The sequence below is a fragment of the Adiantum capillus-veneris genome, chromosome 17 (assembly GCF_014529385.1).
Source record: "Adiantum capillus-veneris isolate H3 chromosome 17, ASM1452938v2, whole genome shotgun sequence".
NCBI lineage: Eukaryota > Viridiplantae > Streptophyta > Polypodiopsida > Polypodiales > Pteridaceae > Adiantum > Adiantum capillus-veneris.
The window spans coordinates 34,186,951-34,202,575 of NC_140947.1; positions in this window are offsets into that span (position 1 = coordinate 34,186,951).

The window sequence follows — 15,625 nt, forward strand, 5'->3', positions numbered from 1 at the left end:
AGCTATTATTGCTAGAAGCCTGAGTGGTTTGGTCTCAAGATTCACCACTTTTATTAAGAATATGTGGGTGTTAAGGTCCACCACTTGTCCAACCTATAATGCTACATCTTAAAGGTTATTCTTTGTTCCCACTTGGAGTGACCATGATAGGTTTTACATGGGGGTTTGGTTCCAAGGTCCACCACTTGTCCAAGCTAACTCTATTGAATTAAAGAGAAACAAAGGTCCACCACTTGTCCAAGCTAGGCTCCATTGAAACATGGAGAGAACGATGCTCCACCATTTGTCGAAGCTAAGTCTATTGAAACATGGGGGGTTTATGTTCAAGGTGCACCACTTGTCCAAGCTATTATCGCTAGTAGCATGAGTGGTTTTATCTCAAGATTCACCACTTTTTAACTCTATGTCAATATATTAAGAATATTTGGGTGTTAAGGTCCACCACTTGTCCAACCTATAAGGCTATATCATTAAGGTTATTATTTCTCACCACTTGGAATGACCATGATAGGTTTTACATGGGGGTTTGGTTCCAAGGTCCACCACTTGTCCAAGCTAACTCTATTGAAAAAGAGAGAGAAGTAAAGGTCCACCACTTGTCCAAGCTAGGATCCATTGAAACATGGAGAGAAGGATGCTCCACCATTTGTCCAAGATAGGCTCCATTGAAACATGACGAGAAGCAAGCTGCACCATGTCTCCAAGATGCTCGGCTCCATCGAAAAACATTAAACTCACGATATGTCATAGATGAAGGGTTTACATTCAAGGTCCAACACTTGTCCAAGCAATTATTGGTAGTAGCCTCAGTGGTTTGGTCTCAACAGTCACCACTTTTCCACTCTGTCATTATATTAAGAATATATTGGTGTTAAGGTCCAGCACTTGTCCAACCTATAAGGCTACATCTTAAAGGTTATTCTTTCTTACCATTTGGAGTGACGATGATAGGTTTTACATTGGGGTTTGGTTCCAAGGTCCACCACTTGTCCAAGCTAACTCTATTGAAAGATAGAGAGAAATAAATGTCCACCACTTGTCCAAGCTAGACTCGATTGAAACATGGATAGAAAGATGGTCCACCATTTGTCCAAGATAGGCTCCATTGAAACATGACGAGAAGCAAGTTGTACCATGTCTCCAAGATGCTAAGCTCCATCGAAATACATAAAACCCACGATATTTTGTAGAGGAGGGGTTTACATTCAAGGCCCACCACTTGTCCAAGCTATTATTGCTAGTAGCCTGAGTGGTTTGGTCTCAAGATTCACCACTTTTCCACTCTATGCCATTATATTAAGAATATCTTTGTGTTAATGTTCACCACTTGTCCAACCTATAAGGCTACATCTTAACGGTTATTCTTTCTCACCACTTGGAGTGACCATGATAGGTTTTACATGGGGGTTTGGTTCCAAGGTCCACCACTTGTCCAAGCTAACTCTATTGAAACATAGAGAGAAACAAAGGTCCACCACTTGTCCAAGCTAGGCTCCATTGAAACATGGAGAGACTGATGCTCCACCATTTATCGAAGCTAAGTCTATTGAAACATGGGGGGTTTACGTTCAAGGTCCACCAGTTTTCTAAGCTATTATCGCTAGTAGCATGAGTGGTTTTGTCTCAAGATTCACCACTTTTTCACTCTATGTCATTATATTAAGAATATTTGGGTGTTAAGGTTCACCACTTGTCCAACCTATAAGGCTATATCTTAAAGGTTATTCTTTCTCACCACTTGGAGTGACCATGATAGGTTTTACATGGGGGTTTGGTTCCAAGGTCCACCACTTGAATCATAGAGAGAAGCAAAGGTCCACCACTTGTCCAAGCTAGGCTCCATTGAAACATGGAGAGAAGGATGCTCCACCATTTGTCCAAGATAGGCTCCATTGAAACATGAAGAGAAGCAAGCTGCACCATGTCTCCAAGATGCTAGGCTCCATCAAAATACCTTAAACCCACGATATTTTGTAGATGGGGGGATTACTTTCAAGGTCCACCACTTGTCCAAGCTATTATCGCTAGTAGCATGGTTTGGTCTCAAGATTCACCAGTTTTCCACTCTATGTCATTACATTAAGAATATCTTGGTGTTAAGGTCCACCACTTGTCCAACCTATAAGGCTATATCTTAAATGATATTTTTTCTCACCACTTGGAATGTGCATGATATGTTTTACATGGGGTTTTGTTCCAAGGTCCACCACTTGTCCAAGCTAGATCTATTACATATATATTATACATACAATATTCAACTAGATTCCCTACCTATCATGTCCAGTAGCATGGATGCTCTAGCTTTAAGTTTCACCGCTTGTCCAACCTATACTCTCTTATGTAAGGGGGATCTCGCTATAAATTCAAAACCTTCCCGCCTAAATTTAAAATTCAAAATCTGATCCTTAAATTTAAAATATCCCGCCTAAATTTTAAAATATCCCGCCCAAATTTTAAAATTCAAATTTTTTTATAAAAATTTAAATTTTACCATTGAAATTTAAAATATTCCACACGAAATTGATTTTAAATTCAAGTTTACCACAAAAAGATATCATTATACCACCTAAATTCAAATATGAAAACCTCAAATCATTATATTGTACATAAATTCAAACAAATTCAAATTAACAAGCCTAAACTGATATTAGTTTGCATAGATATGAATTTATCACACCTAAATTATGTCACCATGTTAGAGAGAGTGGTTAGAGAATTTGAACAAGGTCCACCACTTGTCCAACCTAGATACCAAGAAGGATTGAGTGTACAAGGTATTGTTTGGAGGTCCTTATAGTCCACTGGTCTCAAGGTCCACCACTTGTGGTAAGGGTCACCAAAAAGTGTATATATTCATCCAAAGAAATACACGTATTTTTGGTCTACATGTCCTAGTTTCAACCATTTATGTCCATTAGGTGTATCACTAAACAACACTACTATTTTTCAGAAACAGAAGTTACAATCATATCTACAAATGGATTAGAGGAAAATCAGCTCAGCATACATCCAGAACTCGCTACAAGAATCGTCTTTAACAGATCACGCAAGTAAGTCTTCCATTCAAGTTTACTAGTATTACAATGTGTTAGTTATTTGTGATATTTATGTATGTATATATACTATGTGTGCATATCGTAATTAAGTGTAATTGTGTATCTGCATTATGTATGAGTATTACAATGAAATAACACAAATATACATACATACACATAGATAACACAGACGCACACATACATGAGCATGTATTTTCAAGAGAGAGATAGCAAGATACAGAGATAGATAGATAGATAGAGAGAGAGAGAGAGAGAGAAATACCTGTTTTCTAGAGAGAGGAGAGAGAGAAAGATAACAGATTTCACTGTGTTTATGTATGTGGAAGAGAGGAAGACGATGTATGGGAATATGTGCACGTATTTTCAAGAGAGATACAACAAGTTAACAGATTTCACTGTGGTTATGTATGTGGAAGTGAGGAAGACGATGTGTGGGAATATGTGCATGCATTTTCAAGAGAGAGACAACAAGATAACAGATTTCACTGTGGTTATGTATGTGGAAGAGTTGAAGACGATGTGTGGGAATATGTGTATGTGTGCGGGGATATTTTTAAACTACGTATCTTTGTCTTTTGACGAGAGAGTGTGTGTGCAAGAAGAGTTACAGAGAACCATCTTCTATATATGGAGAAAGATAGAGAGTGAGAGAGAGAGAAATACCTGTTTTTTCTCTATTCGTGAGGTGTGCAATGTCTCCTGAGAAGAAGCTATGCCCGATCCTGTCCTTCTGGAAAGCGTTGCATACGCTGCTATTTCTTTATCTTGTGCGTGAACTTTCAATCCTGTGCGCTCCACCTGTGTGTTGTGTACGATGTCAGGCTTGCTCCTCTACGTGCGCGTATACTCCAAATGTGTGCAATCTGTGTGCGCTTTCTGTGTGTTTGCTACTCGCCTGCTTTCTCTGTGTGCGTTGCTCGTGCGCTCTCTCTGTGCCTAATCTTGATAGGGTTTATTAGAATTCCACGTATGCTACAAGTCCATGTTTTATCATAGGATTAAAAAAAACAAAAGCAATATAAAACATTAACCAATTCACACGGCCAAAATTAAAGAAATCATGGTTGAAAATATGCAAAACATGCGTAACTCTATACTATGAATTCACTTTTTTTAAAAAAATCTTTGGGCACTGCCCCGGACCCCGCCCGGAACAATATCCCAAAATCAGCCTCCCAAGCCCCGCCATCGAGAGCGCTATATTCCACATCCCCATCAACAGCGCTACCCCCAAACCTCACGTGGAAGCATTGCCTTGTCACCCCATTGTGGCATTGCCCTAAGACCCCGCATCTGGAGTGCTAAATGGGAACATTCTTCATTAGTGAAATTTTGAACATAAATTATATTTAGCATATACTTAAATATAATACAAATATTAACATATTAACTATACTACTAATTTACTATAGCAGTTCTAGATTATGTCCCATACTATATTTAAGGTGCCAAAGGTTTGGCCTTATGGTCCTAGATTTAGCCAAGTGGTCAACACATATAGGACTAAGTGCACACTGTGCCACAAAACTTGGCCACCACTTCACTTGCCAAAGTTTAGGCCACATGGTCAATCCTAAGTTTCCAATGTTCTTATTATGTCACCTTTTGCCTCGTGGAAAACCTAGGCTTGTTTTCACATACTCAGGCACATCAAGCCATAATAAATTTTCATTACTCTTCGGCAACCCTTTTGTTCAAGTCTTTGAAAAAACGTTGTTTAAGGCCACCCTAAACCATTTTCATTTAGGGGTGTCTAAAACTAGATTTTTGGCAATTCGAGAAGAAAATGGTCAAAGTTTTATACTTAGTTTTAACCCCTTGACCAATTCAAATATTGGAAAGCAAGGTCTTGTAATACTTTTCTTTGGACATCACACATTAAAACTAGGTCCCTCACTTGTCCAAGCTATGCTCTAATACAATAAAGGGCTTTTGGTTTCAAGATGCACCACTTTCCCAACCTTGATTCCATTAAAGAAGCTAGCTCTACTTAGACATTTAATAGCAAGGTCCTGTAGCAGTTCACATTGAACATTTTCCATGGCAGCTAGGTCCACCACTTATCTAAGCTATGCTCTAATACAGTAAGGGGGTTTTGGTTTCAAGATCCACCACTTGTCCAAACTTGATTTGGGAAGCAAGGTCCTATAATAGTTTGCTTTGGACATTCACCATTACAACTAAGTCCACCACTTCTCCAAGCTATGTTCTAATACACTAAGGAGGTTTTGGTTTGAAGGAGAACCACTTGTACGACTTTGTTTTTGGAAGTAAGGTCTTTACATAGTTCACCTTGGACCATGGACATTGGATACTACAACTAAGCCCACCACTTGTCCAAGCTATCCTCTATATATAGCCAAAGGGTTTGGGTTTCAAGATTCACCACTTTTCCAACCTTTCTTCCATTAAAGAAAGGAGGGGCATTATAACTAGGTCCACCAATTGTCCAAGATATGCTCTGATATAGAAAGGGGATTTTGGTTTCAATAATCCACCACGTGTTCAACCTTGAAAGACTCAAGGGATACTAGGACATTGGAAAGCACAGTCCTATAGTAGTTGATAGGTGGAAGTGGGTATAACAACTAGGTCCAACCTATGCTCTCATATAGCAAAGAGGCTTTGGTTTCAAGGTCCACCACTTGTCCAACCTTGCTTCCATTAAAGAAATGAGGGGCTACGTAAACATTGGCAAGCAAGGTAGAAAGGTCATAAGGTATTTCACCTTGGATATTGGGCATTATAACTAGGTCCACCATTTGTCCAAGCTATGCTCTGATATAGAAAGGGGATTTTCATTTCAAGGTCCACCACGTGTTCAACCTTGCAAGACTCAAGGGATACTTGGACATTGGAAAGCATAATCCTATAGTAGTTGATAGGTGGCAGTGGGTATTACAACTAGGTCCAACCTATGCTCTCATATAGCAAAGAGGCTTTGGTTTCAAGGTCCACCACTTGTCCAACCTTGCTTCCATTAAAGAAATGAGGGGCTACGTAAACATTGGCAAGCAAGGTAGCAAGGTCCTAAGGTGTTTCACCTTGGATATTGGGCATTATAACTAGGTCCACCACTTGTCCAAGCTATGCTCTGATATAGAAAGGGGATTTTCATTTCAAGGTCCACCACGTGTTCAACCTTGAAAGACTATAGGGATACTTGGACATTGGAAAGCATAGTCCTATAGTAGTTGATAGGTGGCAGTGGGTATTACAACTAGGTCCAACCTATGCTCTCATATAGCAAAGAGGCTTTGGTTTCAAGGTCCACCACTTGTCCAACCTTACTTCCATTAAATAAATGAGGGGCTACGTAAACATTGGCAAGCAAGGTAGCAAGTTCCTAAGGTGTTTCACCTTGGATATTGGTCATTATAACTAGGTCCACCACTTGTCCAAGCTATGCTCTGATATAGAAAGGGGATTTTCGTTTCAAGGTCCACCACGTGTTCAACCTTGAAAGCCTCAAGGGATACTTGGACATTGGAAAGCATAGTCCTATAGTAGTTGATAGGTGGCAGTGGGTATTACAACTAGGTCCACCACTTGTCCAACCTATGCTCTAATATAGCAAGGATGCTTTGGTTTCAAGATCCACCATAATTTCCAACCTTGCTTCCATTAATATAGCAAGGAGGATTTGGTCTCAAGGTTCACCACTTGTCCAACCTATGCAAACCTTTTCCATGTTGTAGCATGATTTTTTGTTTGAAGAGTATTTTTCTATAACTATGGATTTAACAATGTAATCTTTTTCACTTACAGGATGGACTTTGAATCTGGGGAGAAAGTACGTATGATACTTGACAATGAATTTGTTGGTATTGGCTGTGTGTGTAGAACAGATCCAGATTCCACTTGTGGTGGTACAAAGATAGGGCAAGGAAATGTCTCCATACTAGTAGAGGAATGCTTGAAGGATGTGGTCCTACCTTTTCCTACAATGGATACTTCATCTCTCCAAGGCTCATTATGGAGTGTTGTTCGATGGTCAAATCTTCTTTTGCAATCTTTTGTATTAAATGGGAACTTAATTGATCCACAGGAAAGCTACAATGATGATGAAGAACATGATCATTCTGATCCTCTAGTTACAGATGCAATACCTATGACAAGCCCATAATTTGAAGAAATGATTCGAGAGTCTTGGAGAAATCAGAGGGTCCTTTTAAAAGATGACACAATGATGCAAACCATGAATGAAGGGACCATCTTATATGTATTTCCACATGATTATGTCAACTTTCAGGAACTTGGTCCTGATTGTGTGGGTGTGGGTATTGAAAGAGAAAATGCAAGCATTGATGATGTGGTTGAAGTGGGTAGCATCACTTTGCTAAAGTGGCCCATCAAGCAGACAACAATGTTGAATGGGAGCCCATTACAACGATTTGTTCCTGTTGATGGCATGCATGCTACATATGAAGATGTATCCAACGATGACAATGTTGGAAAAAAACTTGATGGGAGTAATGTTGTCCAGTTGTCAAGGAAGAGACGATACACTTTCATGAACAGGACTCAAAAATCAAAAGCAGCACCAGCTTCGACTTTTTACCTTTCAAACAAATCAATTCAAAGGGTATCATGCATTGATTGTTGTGCACAAAAATTTTGCCAGTTTGCAGATCGTGATATGGTGACAAGGTTACGACAATAGTTTTGGGGAGAGTCTCAAAAATCACGCACCAATTTAGAAAGAATGTTTATGATGTTCTTTCTATATGTTATCAGAAAGATGAGAAGTCACGATACCAATTCAGGCTAAATGGATCTATTGTTTGTTGTAGAGCATGGTATGAGCTACATGGAATACCAAAGAAATCATTTTATCGATACAAGGAGAACTTTGAAAATGGTGTGGGCCAATATGTACATGGGAACACATGTACATTGAGAAGGGGACTTCAACATACTAGTTTAGCAAGAGCACTAGTTTGTGGAAAACAACTCTGAGAAGATGCCACATAGAAGTAGAACACTGCTAGATGGCTCAAGAGAGACTCAATTGGTGATTCCATAAACATACAAACAAGTGGATATTTTATGTGAAATCAACACGACACTTGACCAAATGGGCTATGAGAAGAAGCTATCCCAATCTTCTTTTGGTAGAATTTGGAACAAAGAGTACCCACATGTCACTTTAACAAAGACGAGTGAGTTCTCTAAGTGCAATATTTGTAGCTCAATCAAGGCAAGGTTAGAAGCTAAACCTTCTCTTGAAGAGAGATCTCTTCTCTTGAGGGAGAGAGAAGTTCACATGGCACAACAAAAGAGTTGCAGAAGCCTATATTATGCATGGCGCACGTATTCAGAAACTCAACCACAAAAATATGTATGCATAATCCATGATAAGGTGGATCAAAAGAAGACTGCCATTCCTAGATTATGCATTGTTCCCAAGGGTGTGGATTCAGGATATAATCTGTAGGTGGCATTGATTGGCATGATCACTCATGGACATGGAGAAGGTCATTACGGACACTTTGTCTTGAATGGTTTGTGGCCAGCTGATCCAAATCTTACAATTGGCTCAATTGCTAATTGTTTACATAACCTAGAGAGGATAGATAAGCATCCTCTTGGTGATCTAGTAACAAATGGACTTCCAAGGAGAAATATTTCACTACTACATGCTTTGAACTCAAGGGATGCTTTGGACTACCATAACTTGAGTGATGGAAAAGAGCCCATTGTGCAGTCGTCAGAAATTGCAGAAGAGGAATTGGGGTCAACATTTCGCAGATTGCCAAAGAACTTGTTGCTACAATTGGATAATTGTGCAGGGGAAAACAAAAATCGATACGTATTTGCCTATTTGTCAATGCTTGTTGCAAGGAGTGTTTTCAAAACCATCCAGCTGGGATTTTTAATGGTTGGGCATACACATGAGGACATAGAGGCCATTTTTAGTAGGTTTTCAGAGAAGCTGAGAGTTACACAAACCTATACTTTGCCACATTTGATGGATACATTATGAAACAGATCATCTTCATCTCCAGCTCCATTTTTTCTCACAAAGATCCCCGATTTCAAGAAATATTGTGATGGCTATCTTTGTGATGGACAAGACATACTTGTTGGACATTCCAAACCGCTTCAGTTCAGGTTCTTTATGCAGGATGGGACACCAATGATACAATATAAGGCACATGTAGGTGTATCAAGTTGGAGTGGAAGTATTCGCCTTTGGAAAACAGACACAGAAGGCAAGCCAATGTTACCACATGGAGATCCACGTCTAGTACAAATGGCGGAGTATGTCAAGGCCCACGAAGAAGTCATTTTGGGGCTAAAGAACTATATAAAATTTTGGAAAAATTTAGGGAATGGTTCAAGTATTCCGCGATATTATAAACCCGTGATAGATTATTGGATTAAGGTAATTGAAGAGATTGGAAAAGCAATCATATCAGAGGGAGTCTTGTATGAAATGTTTTGGCCAAAAACTCAAGAATATTCTCACCTACAAAGCACTACAATGAATTTTCAACAAGGAGTAGAAAGATTCCTAGGCCTTGAAGAGTTGAACGATCATTTTTGTGGGCCTCAACGAGATAGGCCAAGGGAAGAGTTTGACCCTATGTCTGATGTGCACCAACGTGACTTTCTTATGCTTGTTCCGAGTGACACAGAAATCTATCCAGTGTGGCTTGCAATGGCTTTATCTGACATTGATAATGAGCCTACATCACCAAACTACTGAAAACTCTTGATTCTATATTGGGCACCTTGCGTGAGAAAAAGTGGGATGACAGATACTCAAGCTTGCAGTAATTGTTGGAAGGGTTATTGGGCTGTCAACTATAAGGACCCACAAGTGTGGGAAACTGTAGATGCAATTGTTTGGTCCTGGAGACCCAACAAAGAAGGACCATTTTCTAGAATAAAGATTCCATAAAGGCATGCTCTAAAAGCCAAAGAAGGCCTCACTCGTGCACATCAACCACACTTGGATCAAAGTTCAGATATGGTATCAAATGTGGAGTAGAATTATGTGGAGCTTCTATTGTGACTATACTAGTCAGTTTGTAAACAAAATCTTTTTTGTATCTTCCTTTGTTTTATGTAATTTATAGTTATTATTCAAATCCATGTGTTGTACATCCTCTTGACTTTTGGTGTTTATCAACACCACAATCCTATGAGATTTTCACTTTATTTACTAACCACACACCTCAATTTTTCCCACTTTAAGTGGAAAATTCTCAAATTACATGAATTTAGTCGATTTGGAGATTCCCATAATGTGAGATTTTTACCAAAATACCTAACATGGTCTTTCTGACAGCCTTATCATCCAATTTTATGCGCTGCACTTGTGGCACCAAAGCATATGCCAAACAGCCAAAAACACGCATCTGCTCAATAGAAGGTTTTCTATCATGCCATGCTTCATATGGAGTAATAGACTGCAAAGCTTTTGAGGACACCTGTTAAGTACATAAGTGGCACACATGATGGCCTCAAGCCAAAAAGAATGTGGCAAAGCTTGACTTTTGACCATACATCGTGCCATTTTCGTAAGTGACCTGTTTTCCCTCTCAGCAACACCATTTTGCTGAGGTGTATAAGGCACTGTACATTGGTGTTTTATCCCACGACTAGCCAGAAATGCATTAAATTCATGAGACATATACTCCCCCCCTCGATCGGAATGGAGGGTGCCCATAGTATATTTCGAGACATTTTCAGCCATAGCCAGAAATTGTTTGAAGTACATAAAAACTTCGGACTTCTCTTTAAGCGGAAATACCCATGCATGCCTGGAGTAATCATCAATGAAAGTCACGAAGTACAGGTAATTGCCGAAGGATGGAGTTTGCATGGGCCCACAAACATTACTATGCACAAGCTACAACCTGCATGTGGCCCGAACTGAACCATGCTTTGGAAACTTAGAACGCTGCATCTTACCCAAAATACAGCCTTCACAAACATGTTTGACAGGTGCTTCAAGAGGTGGCAAAGAAGCAACCATATCAGATTTCTGCAAACGCAGCAAACTGGCAAAATTCAGATGACCAAAACGTGCATGCCAAAGTTTTGCATCTGAAATAGCCCTTGAATCTGCAACAGCATTTGAAAAATTTTGTCCACACTTGTCATACAAAGTGAGCTTATACCGCCCATGGCACAAAAGCCCAGATGCAACAATTTCATCACCAAAACTGAGATCATGAACTGTACATCTGTCATCCACAAATTTGACTGCAAGTCCAAGTCTAGCAAGTGCGGATACAGACAAGAGATTCTTCTTGATCCCAGGTACATAAAGTGCATCAACAAGTGTGAAGGAACTGCCATTAGCAGCAGTGAGCACAATCTTTACAACTCCTTGAACTGGATAAGAGGCATTGTTGGCACAAGTGACTGAATTCCCATGAGGGACAGACTCGAGAGAGGTAAACAATTCACGATGTGAGGTAATGTGCTTTGAAACACCACTGTCGAAATACAACACATGTGAATCTGCAGCAACTGACAAGCATGCATCATGGACAGCAGGATTGTAAGTGCACTCTGCGCTAAACGCCCATTCTGCATCAACATCAGCAACACAGTCTCCTTTCACAGAAGACTCAACAATGGCTGCATTTGTAGTGGAACCAACATTTGCAGTGGAACCACCCTCTTTCTTCTTAGCCTCTTTGGCCTTCAGCTTAGGACACGACTTGATCAAGTGATCATTAGATTTACAATAATGGCAACGCATCCTCTTTTTGCCCTTATCACCAGAATTTCCAGACGAAGTGCTTCCAACAGAAGCATTAGGAACATAACTTTTTCCACTCGCAGCAGAACCATAAGAAGTGGCTGCATTGCTGTTACCACCCTTTCTTTGAGAAGCAATAAAAGCCTGTTCAACTGCACACTGTCTAGTCCTGTTTTTTCTGGAAAGTGACTCTTGCAATAGCAATGTGCATAATGCATCAAACTTGACAAATTCAGGATTTCCTTGGGTCATAAGTCTCCAAGTACTAGCAAAAGTCTAGTAGGAATCTAGTAAGGCATCAAGAACAGTCTGCACAAGGGAACTGTCTGAAATGACTTCACCTCCAGAAATAAGCTGCTCATTAATATCCTTAACACTAGCAAGGAAAGTGTCCATATCATCTTCCTCATGCATAATCTTCAACTCCAGCTCTTTACGCAGCAAAGCAATTTTAGCCTCATTGCGGCTTGCATAAAGACCTGCTAGAATATTCCAAGCCTGTTTTGCAGATTTTGCTGAACGGATGTGAGGAACAATGGTGCGCTTCACAGACAATACAATCAATGAATGTGCATGTGCATCCTTAACATCCCAACGAGCTTGTTCTGCCATAGGCAAAACAACTCTAACAGCTGCAATCCTTCCAGCAAGACCTGCAACATCCTCAACATCGCCTACATCCTCAGAACCAGGACGTACATTAATGCCCTACACAATGTTCCAGACACCTTTTGACACCAGAACATGTTGCATCATATAAGCCCACATAGGGTAGTTGTCCCCATCAAACCTGTCCTCAGCAGCAAACATCTTGAACACATCTGTGTTGTTGTTGTCAGCCATGGTAAATGTTGCACTTGATGTGAAAACTGCCCGAAAATAGGAGAAATGGAGCGGGAACAACCTATGCTATATAGCAGAGACCGTAGAAGACTATAAGGCACCTGTTATGCAAAAAATGGCATTGATACAAATTCTGCACAAAATGACAAAATAGCATGTGCAGTACTGCCTGTAGTGGAAACGGAGGCCGAAATGAGCCCAAATCAAAATTCTGAGTAGACCAAGCTCTTTGAGTGCTCCAAAAATATTTGTCGACCTGCGAACACTCGCCAAAGCTCACTGAAATCGGAGAAAGTGAGCAGGCGTGTGTTGGAGCAGCTGGCGACTAACCCCGGGAGGACGTGACCTGCTCTGATACCAATTGTTGGAATTAGGGTTGCAGAGAAACGCACACAGCTTGGAGAAGACGAAGGAAGCTCAAGGCACACAATATAGAGTGTGTTACTTAGTGTGTAATGGAAAGATCGATAGCCCTAGAGTGATGGGCGTATATACAATGCACGGGGGAAAAAACCTCCTAAAGAGGGAAAAAATGCCCCGGCGGTCCTAGTGTGTTCACACACATCACTACCACGTGTATATGGTAACACCTACATTAAGTCCTTAAATCCCGAGTTTAAGCACATTGCAGGTAAAGACAATACAGTGGAAGATATACTATCAAGGGCAAGGTATGAAGATGAGTCACAAATGATTGATGAGGGAGATGATGTAGGCACAAAATTCTATTCTATCTCTCATGTCAAAGGTAACAATTTCTGCATGACTAATCTATTTGAATCATTCTTGAAAGAGCTTTATGAAGGTGATTGGCTTCTTATTGGAAGCTACTTGAGTACTCTAGCAAAATAGGATGATTGGTCTGAACAAAAATTCAAGAGGATACGCCGGAAAGCATATGGGTACTTTTTGAGGGATGGTTACTTGTGGAAGCATCCTAAACAAAAGGGTTCTACACCACAATGGGTTATATGTAAAAAAGTGACTCAAGTAAAGCTCATGTAAGATGAGAGTCTATGGGCTGGACACAGAGGTGTGTGGGAAACCTTCTCCAAGTTGAAAGAAAAATACTGGTGGAAGGGTATTTATAAAGATGTATCTCAATTTGTAGAGTCATGTGTAACTTGTCAAATGTATTCAAATTTCGGACATCGTGATGGATTGCACCCTACATATCCACTAGCCATGCACTATAAATGGGTTGTGGATCTAGTCACAATGCCTTTAGGACTCTGGCAGATGAGATACTTGGTTCTTGCACGAGAGGACCTAACTAACCAGGTTGAAGGAAGAGCATTAAGAGCTAAAACCACAGAAGCTGTGTGCAAATTCCTTCTTGATGAGGTGATTTTCCGTTATGGCTGTGTGGGAAAGATCACTACATATAGAGGTGAGTTGGATGCTGAGGAAGCAAGGGAGTTCTTTACCGGATTAGGAATCAAGCTTTCTCTTACCATAGCTTACAACCCTGAAGGCAATGGAAAGAGTGAAAGAGGGCATCCTCCTATCATCAAAGCTTTGGCTAAGGCTTGCGAAGGAAGAGTTGGTGAGTGGCCAAAATTGTTACCATATGCTTTATGGGCTGATCGTACAACACATAGCTCAGTAACTGGCTACATGCCTGCGGAGCTAATGTATGGTCAAAAGCCAGTGATGCCGATTGAAGATACAATTCCCACATGGAATATACTACCTTGTCAAGAGGGGCTTAGCAGGGAAGATCTCCTTGCATTGCGTATAAGACAACTAGAGAGAAGACCTAGAGACATTGAAGCTGCAAAAGAACGACTCAAAAATGCAAGGTTGAAAAACAAGGACTACTTTGATAAGCGACATCGAATCAGGAGCAAAGCAATTGACAAAGGTGACTGGGTTTTGGTGTATGATAGTAGCCTTGATAACCAGCACACAGTCATGCGTAAGTTTTCAAAAAGATGGTTTGGACCGTATGTTGTAAAGCATGTACATGAAAATGCTACTTACAGCTTGTCTGAACTAGATGGTACAGAAGTAAAGATTCCCATTGCAGGAAAAAGGATCAAAATGTTTAAGAGAAGAGGAGACAATGATCCAGAAGATGTTGATGAGGAAGAAGAGCAAACCATAGGTAAAGATCAAAGTGAAGATGAATCTTTAGAATCATCCAGTGAAGAAGAAAGCAAGGAAGATGTACAAGAGGACTGATCTTACAAAGAAATAATGTGGCACATACCGGAGGATGTGCAGGTTTAGAGGGGGTGGATGTCGTGTTGTGACACGTACATAGTGGGAACGCATGCTACAAGATCTATCTTGTAATTTTTTAGATACATAATTATCTTTCCTATAATGTACATATGCATATTTAGGTATAATAATAAGCTTTCTATCTCATCCTATTATTTTTCTCAAGGGTAACCTATTCTTACTTTACCACCATCAGAAAATACTATGGGAAAAGCATCAATAGCTCCGCCTCTTTAACTTGGGGAAAAAGCATTGATTCTTTATTTAAAATATCTCATTATCATCTCACACCCTAGTTAGATCCTATATCTAAGGTAAAATCCAATATATATATATTCTATGTATTTTTCATATTTTTCTTATATTTCTTTTTAAATAGCTACTAGGAGGGAATCAAATCCTAGTGGGACACTAAGTGGAATGATTTCAAAGATACACTTATTTTAATGCATTATTGTAAGCATGATTACAAAACTTTGTCAAGGAGCAATTTCATGCTTTCATATGGCATGAGGTGTCCTTTGGAATCAAATGAAAGTCTAGGATAAGGGGACCACAGGAAGACTTTTGCTGCCAGAAATGGACCCTATTTTGATGAATTTTTTACACAAGGTTCCAATCCAAATTGGAAAAAAATTTTAAAATGAAAGTCGTAGTTAATGAGCTGAATTTTCTACCCATATTTTTACTTTTTTATTTGGAGCCACGGTTGAGGAGATATGATCAAAATACTGGACCCCAGGCCCACATCATGCAGGGACAGCTCATTTCCAACTTT